Source organism: Coptis chinensis, chromosome 7 (assembly GCF_015680905.1).
Source record: "Coptis chinensis isolate HL-2020 chromosome 7, ASM1568090v1, whole genome shotgun sequence".
NCBI lineage: Eukaryota > Viridiplantae > Streptophyta > Magnoliopsida > Ranunculales > Ranunculaceae > Coptis > Coptis chinensis.
In genome coordinates this window covers 33,326,665-33,336,784 of record NC_141462.1, presented here as the reverse complement: position 1 = coordinate 33,336,784, position 10,120 = coordinate 33,326,665, and the positions used below count along the sequence as shown (strand labels likewise).

The following is a 10,120-nucleotide window of genomic DNA, read 5'->3' as shown; positions in this document are numbered from 1 at the left end:
GCTTCTAGCAAAGTCATGGTCTTTGATTGGGTAAGAATTATGAGCAACACTAGGACATGTATATATAAACTAACCTTTATGATGTAGGTTATCCAACACCGACAACCGAAAAGAGTATGCTCCAAAGATGAGTTGAACTTGAGCCACCTGAAAAACATACCAACCCAATGCAACATTAGTTTAAACAAAATAAAGTAAATAGGTCACCAAAATAGAAGTAAATAATAATTTACCATAACCATTTTATCCACATCCAAATGTTCACGAACAACCAACAAAGCTGCCAACAAAAGAAATTAAAATACAAACGTATTCCTAAACAATATAAATCAGCCAAAGTTATTAGTCCTAAGTGAGCAAGGTTTGTTACAAACAAACTGATCCCATGTCAAATAAACACCCAATAAGTTTTCCAAATTCAGCTCTTGCAGTACCCCAAGTAGATAGATTACCTTATGAAATCAAAGGTCCATTGGAACTTACTTCTGTGCTTTGAAATACTTAGATACTAAGAAATCCAACAACCCAAAAGAAGACAACCATACATACTACTACCTGTCAACAATAAATGCATGTTATAATTCCACACAAAAACAAAAGGATCAATGGGGATATCACTTTTTTCTACCAAAGCATAGACCAAAAACTAAATATGGCTTGTTATCGATAAATTAGAGTGGCGTAAACTCGGACACCAAGAGTAAAACTCAACCTTTTTCCTATCAAATGTCTTCGTCGATAAGTTGAATGCCAAGTTTCATAATGACATAATAACTAAAAGAAACACAAACACTAAAGTGAAGTAAATGTACAATGGAAATATCGAAATATAAAAAAAAAAAAAAAAAAAAAAAAAAAATAACTAGCCTCGTGCTTTAAAAGATTGCCTCTGTAATCTGCAATTAAATATCATGTGAACTGAACCACGCTCATAATAATAATAGAATGTACAGTTCAAAAATAATTAGAGAAATTCTGCCAATTGGATGCATAACTAAGAATCTAAGATTCAGATAAAATGTTTCGAGTATTTAATGAAAATGACAATACCTTAAACACATTCATCTCCTTAGCATTGACCAACAACATCATAATAGTAATCCTCATACTTCCTAAGCCACACCAACAAGCACTTCCGATGGTGTGAGCCTTGGACAACCTGAACACGCCCAACCATGTTACTCATGTTGTTAACAATTCTTGAAATAGATCCTCTAATTATGTCAGATGATGGGCAAAGTAGTGGCTCACTTCTAATTAGTTATGTAACTTGCTGAAGAGTAGATATTATATGGTCATAGAGCCATAGAGGTTTATTTGGGGTTTAATATGTATCATATTCAAAGTGTCAAATTCATGGAATACCATCAAATGAAGAATATCAGCTAACACGTGCAATATATAGCCAAAATAAAGTAACTCTACCATCCGAAAAGTGATTCTTGTAATTGCAATATGGAACACAACATTAGGTACTTAGAAAAGAACAAAAAACAGGTCATAGCACTAAGTAAAAGCAACAAAATAGATAAACAAACAGTTCATATCATTGACATTTTCACAGAAGAATTTAACGAAAAAGACTAGAGAGTTGAGAAGCTTGATGCAGCAACAAAAAAACCAATTTAGAAATTGAGGCAAAGTGGAAACTCTAATATAAAGAATGAAAAAGTACGCAAGGTGCATCTTTGATTCTTAAAACTGTAAACCTTACATTTCGAATCTAAATCAACAAATCTACAGTAATTGTACAAAAAACCTTCATCTGCTACATACAAAGTCATTAAAACTACCTTAACATACAATAGGCAAATTATACCCAATTACAATCGTTGGCCTAGCTACCAATTAAAAGAACAAGAACAAACTCTTTGTATATATATATAATTGCCAGTGGATATGATTTTGTGTTTATTTTTGTAAGTATTAGTGTTGAAAAGCAAGCAAAGCAAAATAACTATGACTAATAGGACTTTTTATCATAAAGATGGTGAGCATTAGAAACAGATAAGAGACAAAGAAGTAGATGTGGAAGAAGAATCTTACTAAATCACATTCCAATTAAGTTCAAAATAATCACAAAGTTGTATACCAATAATTCATTGCATAACCAAATCCCAATCCAATTCACAAAAAAAACCTAGGTCAGTTATTGGAACGTTATGGCATTTTGCTTCAATTCAGATAAACAAAAAAAAATTATACATATATTCTCTTCAATCCAGCATTTAAGGAAACCTAAAAGTCAGTTTCTCCATTCATGATAGCTAAACAAAAAATAACTAACCTTGAATAAAATCCTTTGAAGGAACATACAAGAACTATTTTACCTTTACAGAAATCAAACGGTTCAAAGCAAGTGGTGACCAAACACATCTCAAAACGATGACGTCGCTGCTTTGATTCTGAACAAAATGAAATTGATAAAGTGGCATATTAAATAGAAGGAGCGAGAGACCTTTGGATTGAACATGCATTAAAATTTGTAGACGAGAGAGATGACGAGGGGGAGGCAGCTACACCACCGTTATAAAATAGGGCGAGAGAGAGATCTTGAAGCCCTAGTGAGAGAGATATAAGGTCGCAGTTGAGAAGCAGAAGTGGGGTTTAAACATATAGACTTTTTTTTTTTCTTTTCAGAATTTTTTATCCACGGTGGGTGTAATATTGCCAAAAATATAAACCACTATTTTCAAGGAAACAGTGGGGTATACGATTACCAAAACATAAATATCGTTATATTTGAGAGTACCATGACAAATGTCAAAATATATACCACTATTTTACAAAATTAGTGGTATTTGATTGTTTCAAAACTAGACAAGTGTTTTGTACCGTGGCAAATGACTATAAGCCACTGTTATTAGCAGAACAGTGGTATATACCAATTTACAAACCGTGGCTAATGTGCTTTTCTGTAGTAGTGATACTTCATTCCTTTCTCACCTAAAGTATCACTAATTCATATTTTGGGTCATTCTAACTTTTTAAAACAGCTACAACATGATGGTTTATATATGTTCTTTGATGGGTTGCATAAGTTTTCATTAATTCTTCTACATGTTTGCTTCCAATTATACAACTTCATTCTGTTTGGGGGTGATTTTAGTATCATGTTTTTATGGCTAGACCCCCAACTCTTTCGACTTTTAGTTTATAGTTGAACACGCATCATCTATTTTGTGCCACTCCAATTTCTTAGTTGTTTGGAGGTGTGCACAGTCTAGGGGAATCTGACTTAAAATGACCCCACATTAAGTCTAGGGAATCTGACTTTAAAAGACCCAAGTTTTTTGTAAAATACCACCTTAATGGAGTATAAGCCACAAAAATTTTCAAACTTAAAAAGAGTTTTCAAATTTTGTTTAGATGTGGCGTATTTTCGTATTTCATTTCAAATCCTTTTGCCACCCTTTGCCTGTCATGTTTACTCTAGTAGAGTCCATGTTAGTTTGTACGTAACAGTTTAATTGTGTTTCATGTTATCATCACTTCTTTAAAATATTTCTGTTACAGGTATTGCCAATTTTTGCCACGTTTCTATGGCAAATTCTTTCCTTATCTCTTTACACTTTGAGAACAAAGCGTTCGATTGTTTGAGGGTGGGATAGAAACATTTGCAAAAATTAGGCACTTTTAGGATGTGAATTATGCACTTTTCTTTATAAATATTAAAAATCATAAATATTGTTTATACTAGGCACTTAGTGATAATGGTATTGTTCCTTTCTCCACGATGATATTAGTCTAGAAATCTCACGTAGTACTACTTGAATTAAGATTTAATTTTTAAAACTTAGATTAATACATAGGTAATAGTCATTGCATCTTTTCACGAACATCTTGCATGAGCATCTTTGATTGTACTTGGTAGTAATTTTTTGAAACCTAGGTTAAAGTACTTAATACATGTCCTGTGAGCATGTAGCCTAAAAGTCTCATAAGAGTGAAATATCTGAGTGAGGACACAAAGGAAAAGTTAAATCCGAGTAGAGAAATCACACATCCACTTGCTTGATCACCACACCATATCATAAGCTAGAATTTAGGCCCTCTTTGGATCGATAAAGCCAAAAATTCACACCTATATGAAATTTATTATCCGCTAGTCACCGCACAGAACCTTTCATTAGCCTTTTCACAAACCACAAATCCTTTACCCAATAAAACAAAATAAAAAATAAAATTAGCCTACCTATCTAGATAATTCTGAGAAATAGGATGAGTGAAGAAAAGATAAGAGAAAAACCTGTGTAAACAAAAATTAGTTAGTTGCTTCAGAAAAGAAAAAGAAAATAAAGTTTCCATCCAAAGAAAAGAAAAATAAAAATAAAAACTCTAAAAATAGAATAAAATGAGTCAAAAAGCCAAAATAAAAAGGCTAAGGATGGAAACAAAGTGTAGAAGCAAAAGAACAAGGTTTTCTTTAGTTACATAATATGAAGACCCTGTTTTCTTAGACTTGTCTTTTTGAATATCAATTTCCTTCCTTCTTTAACCAATACATACGCCCCGTATCACCTAATAAAGACATTTAGCTCAATTAGGAATAGGTTGGTGTGATATTAAGTGGTAGATGTGTTTGATCGACCTCGGCTTCCTTAGATTGTCATTGAGATTGTGAGGAAATGTGTGCCCAATGGAGTTAGCAAACTTGTGAAAAAATTAAAGTGTTATGTATTTTGACACATTCTTTGTGAGAACCTACTTAGGCACGTTACCCAAAAGCTTTATAAACGGACTTGCCATTGCATTTCATATCATAGTTCATTGTATAGTTGTTTATTTTAAGATGATTTGATTATCACTACACTAGAAAAGGTGTTTACTAACAGCTATATCCGTTACTTATATTTTTACTAACGCTTATATCTGTTAGCTCTGGGGTGTTACAGTCACTTAGGCTAAATTTAGTAACGGATATAACCGTTACTTAAAATAATCTTAGTAACACTTATATCCGTTATTATAATTCTTTGTAACGGATAGCCAATTGTTGAATCTATTCATTTCTAACGGATGTAAGTGTTAGTAACGTTTGGCGCTTCTTTAGTTACTTTTCTAGCGGAAATCAATTTTCATATGTCATGGATCTATCCGTTAGTAATAGGTGTGCCACTTGCTATTAATATCGATTAGTGTAACGGATATATCCGTTAGTAATAGATGTGCAACTTACTATTTATATCGATATTTGTAACGGATATATCCGTTAGTAATAGATGTGCCACTTGCTATTTATATCGATGTTTGTAATGGATATATCTGTTACTAAAGTTTTGTTAGTAAAAAAAAATATTTATTTATTTTGCAGATCAAAATGTCTAAAAAAATTCACCCTGCACATCTAACTCTAGCACATATGAATATTCCATCTTATAGAGATATCACATTCCACAAACTTAATCAACATATAATAACAAAAAACAAAACCACTAATCAATTAAACATTAATTAGTATAAAAATATAGACACCAATCCAAATCAAACTTATATAGAAATGACTTCACCTAACCTAATCTTGGGATGTCTAATATGCCGTCATAGAATATCCCATTGTATTGGTCGTCACTGCTCGCCTGTTATTGCTCTCTCAAGTGTTCCCCCATCAGTTTCAGGGGTGCACATCTGCAATTCCCATAACTTCTCCCACGATATCACCACTTATTTGACAAAGCCTGGCAAGAACTGAAAAATGTGAGAGAAACATTACAAAATTTCTTAAGAAACTTTTCATCGGGTTGTGAGAATTGAAGAAATTATGAGTAGGTTAGTGTGGTGGGCTAATGTCATCTCTTGCAGTAGCACTTCCTCAGCTATTAGACCACTATTTGAATAAAGCTTATGGATAAGAACAACTAATTTCTATGGACGAAGGCATACTTTAAGCCCATACAAATCACTTCAAGCTGACCCACAATGGTTTTTGTGACTTTACTAGCTCTAGTAAAATGTTTTTTGACAAAGGCATTAGGATGGAATACTGGTAAAAAAATGTCATAGAAGTTAACTAAACGGATAGTATTAGACAAAGATAAACACCTGGAAGAGAAGAGACCGCTGCTTTGTCTCCAGATCAAATTGCTTAGTTACCCGGTAGCCAGGCCATCCAATTTTGACTGCAAGTGAAAGAAATAAGTCAAGATTATGTTAAGGATACAAATTAATAAAGGTTTATTCATGAACCACACAAGGGTTACAAGTAGACACCTACTTATGCCGACCAATTTTTTTGCACTGGGATTATGACCTATAATCTCATTATTGTCACTGAAAGCACGTGACTCGATTTGAATGGTGCAATCGTAGCTCCAATAATAGTGCTGAAAAGCAATATCTTGAAAAGGACCACGCTGAGGTCATTTTGCTTATAAAACGGGCTCGGGAAAGCAATAAGATACTACGGTCCATCATAAACAAACTCTTCGATGCTATCTCACCGGGCTGGTGTGTCCCCGTGTGACTATTTAATCTAAGACATAGAAAATGCACTCACCTTTAAGATCCCCAAAAGAAGAAAAAACGACTCAAAACTATGGACAAACTTAAGGCAATCGACAGTCTTTGATGTTTGCAGCCAAGGCCCGCAAATCGCAGAACATTTTAGAGATACAAGCATTATTAAGAATTCTGCGAAAAAAACTATCTATTAATAAAACATCAACTAGATATTAATGTATTGGTAGCGTTGATCACTTAGGCAAATTCATTTGAGAAATTATCGCTGCCATGTGCACCTTATGCAAAGAATCACTAAATCTACTACTGGCTCACTATAGTTTACTAGATCTGTATAGTATTCTTCTTCTATTTTAAGGATCTCTTTGTTTTTGCCACAAATCTTTGGCAGATGATCTAAAATGGATTTTGTTGCAGATAAAAGCAAAAAAAAGAGTGTGTTGCATTTGTAGTTGTTCCTGATCTAGGATTTGAAAGAAATGGGAGGCACTCTAAAGGAAGGTTCAAAAACAATCTTATTGTGTCCATTCAAGCGCTGAAGTTGTCATTCTTGTGAAAGTTAACTCTTCAATAAGTTTAAGTATTTTTATATCAAAATTTTCGGTTCTTAGATGGAAAATGGATTATTTTCTTTGTTAGATTTTGAAAGCTACTTGCATGTTTTTAAATTTTAAGATCGAGTTTCTTCTCAGATCAGACTATACTCCAAAAGATAAGATTGAAAAGAGAGATATACAGAGTTGAGACAAACTGGAGTAACAAAAATGAAGACTAGAACAGACCTGCCCAACCAGTTGTCCTCCAAAAACTTGTGCAAACCTCGGAGCATCTCGCAAAGTGAATCCATGAAAAGTGTTGACCTTAAAAAGACAGAAACAAAAAGGATGAGTACAAATCACAATACTGGTAAATTATATCTTACTCATGAAAAAGTTGTGTTCATCTAATATATAAATTAATTAGATTGTGGTTTTTTTTGTATCCTCTCCTAATACCGAGATGGTAAAAGAATCGAATAATGAAACTTACGTCTATTGGCTCCAACTGCAGTAAATGTTCCAACATTGAGCATAGTGTATCATCAACATTCCATATCGATTTTGGCTTCATTAAAGAATCAGATCTATTAGGCAAAGACCAAGCGGTGAGCTGCCATCATCAAATTACAATGCATCAGAATCTAATCTATCTCGTCCTTGCTTTTCGTGTGTGCATGTGTTGGTGGGGGGTGTAAATATGCTAAAATTGACATAATAACACTGGTATTGAAGAAAGTAAATACCTTAGACAAAACAATTACATCTGCCTCGTGAACAGGAGTTACAATACCTACAAGATCATTGATTTAGCAACATCAATAAACTTGAACAGTTACATCAATAAACAACAACATGTTACCTCTCCATCCCATATGAAGTAACATCTTCTTGAGAGATGAACTAGGGAGTCTCTGTAGCAACGGAATGTGTCCCAAAACTCCAGAGTTACTAAATCTGAAAAATGGTAAGCATCAATTGAATCAGCAATAATAATGGCGACGACGGAAGCAAATTCTTCGTCCTCAATACCCAAATCAACGGCGGTCTCAAAAGCCACCGGGTTTCCGACATCTCCTAATGGTGATATCAAAATGATGTTTCCAATCATGTGCCCTACATTTGTGCCAGTTTTAATTCCTATACAAAATCAAGAACAACAGACTAACCTTGGTGCCGGGTCTTTATGTTTGTGCCCACTTTCCCATTTATGCCTCCGATGTCCGGAATTCCTTCCAACACACTAATTCCTCTTAACTACACCGCACCCACAAGGAGAACTACTGGCTGAGGGTGGAGCGATGACCGACGAAAGCATGGATAAGAGGGCGGCAACAACATGCACCACAAAGACAAGTTGTTGTAAGGAGATTTCACTTCGATTCCAACTTGACTTCTTTGTTGATAATCGGGTTGGTCAGCTGCCATTTTTTTGTTCAACCAAGATGGATCAAAACAGAGACTTGCCACCGCTTACGGTTTTCGCAAAGACCGGTTTATTTCTATCGACCGAGCTCTCACTCCTTTGATATAGTGGCTTTCACAAGGCATGCATAGGGCAGCGGCACCTCCACAACCACAACCTCTTGTTAGGGCTGAGAATGCTCTTGGTGCTGCTAGGCTAGATGGTGAAATGCTGCTCAAGCTGAGGGACAACCTGGAGATGAGAATCAGGGAGAGAATGAAAACCGACCAGTTGAAAATGATAACCAAGTGGAACCCGCTGAACAGAACGGCTTCAACTGGAGGGTAATTGTAAAGGAGATTCAGAAATTCAGAATTACTTTGGGAGGTCCCTGGCGTTCTAGAAAGAAATGCTGCAAGATCATCTCTTTCGTCTTCATCTAAATGTACCCATTGAAGTGATTGTTTCTCCTGGTTGAGTGATTCTCTTAAGGCTTTTTCAACTCGAGATATTTGATCTTCCATGGCATTAACAAATTGCCTCGTGCGGCTGTTTGTTGTATTGTCCCGAGGCGATATCCATGACTCAATCGAGCGGCTCTCTCAAATTCCTCCAACTAATTCATCAACCATATTAAAATTAGTACAAAGCAATTAAGATATCACAACAATTCTAAGAACAAAGAGACTTGAGGTGTAAGATTAACCTGCCATTTTGCAGTTCCTAAGGCCATTTGAAGCTCCCCATGTAAGTCGACTGAATAATCAAGTTCTTGTCCTTCCCTTCCTCCGCGTAACCACATCCTATACATGGATTCCATTCTAGACCAAGAAAACAAATTAAATTAATGACCCCAAAAGATTATTGCTAATTGAAACCCTGAATATCAGTTATTGAAAAATCAGTACGTTTCATCATCATAGTTGAAAATTGCATTTAGAACGGCGGGCGGCTTAAGATACATATAGTTATTGAAAATTGCAAGGAAGTTGACAAGGCTAAGAATTTTGAAATGACTAGCTTACTTTTTGGTCATAAAATATTAAAATCGGGCCAAATAAAATTTCATGTTATATGCTTTTGCATCCAAAGAAGTTGGAAGCTAAGCTAGAAACATTCTCAAAACCCAAAGGACGGAAACTAATGAATGAAACAATATGCAATTAAATCAACAAAAAGAGAGACATGAAAAACAAGATAGGCGGAACATACATATCAACGGATTGTTGGACCTCCTCGGCAGCAGAGAAGAAAACATCCTTTTGCCAGAGATCAAAACTGTTATTGTTAGTGACCAACATCATCACCTGACCCTCCCAAACAATATTCAGTTCGAGATGGAGGAAGGGTATTAGTTCGAGATGGAGGGAGAGGGAGAAGGTGGGCTGCCTATTCTGCGTGCCTTCACTACCCGCTAAAAAACTATTACTTGTGTTGGAAGGTTGACACTCAACAGCATTTCTCCAACATTATGAACCTCGCATGCATCAAAAAATTACACATTTATTAGTGATATAAATGAAAATAAGAACTTCATATTAAAATAGCTAATAGAAAGAAGAAGAAGAAAATAAACAAAAACTAACCAGGGGTTTATGCATCCCCCGGCTGACTACTAATTGCTCCAAGTATCTCGACATCTGCCATCTGCACCAGAAACTTAAATACACAAAAGGCCTTGGTTTGTTTACAACAAGGCAAGTCATGATATAAAACCAAT

The 10,120-nt window shown here is 35.0% G+C and overlaps 2 long non-coding RNA genes across 3 annotated transcripts; both read right to left on the bottom strand.

Annotated features, from left to right (window-relative positions):
- Window positions 1-246: 246 nt before the first annotated feature.
- LOC147487189 (uncharacterized) lies at window positions 247-2,520 on the bottom strand. Its single transcript, XR_015202402.1, has 3 exons — window positions 2,331-2,520; window positions 1,051-1,159; window positions 247-280 (listed from the first exon to the last, which is right to left on the bottom strand). It is a non-coding gene; the product is annotated as an uncharacterized LOC147487189 (long non-coding RNA).
- Window positions 2,521-5,354: 2,834 nt separating this feature from the next.
- LOC147487188 (uncharacterized) lies at window positions 5,355-6,302 on the bottom strand. 2 transcript variants are annotated; one of them, XR_015202986.1, is made up of 3 exons: window positions 6,211-6,302; window positions 6,043-6,119; window positions 5,355-5,678 (listed from the first exon to the last, which is right to left on the bottom strand). It is a non-coding gene; the product is annotated as an uncharacterized LOC147487188 (long non-coding RNA). The 2 variants fall into 2 exon arrangements; XR_015202985.1 differs by having other exon boundaries at window positions 6,043-6,274.
- Between the last annotated feature and the right edge of the window lie 3,818 nt (window positions 6,303-10,120).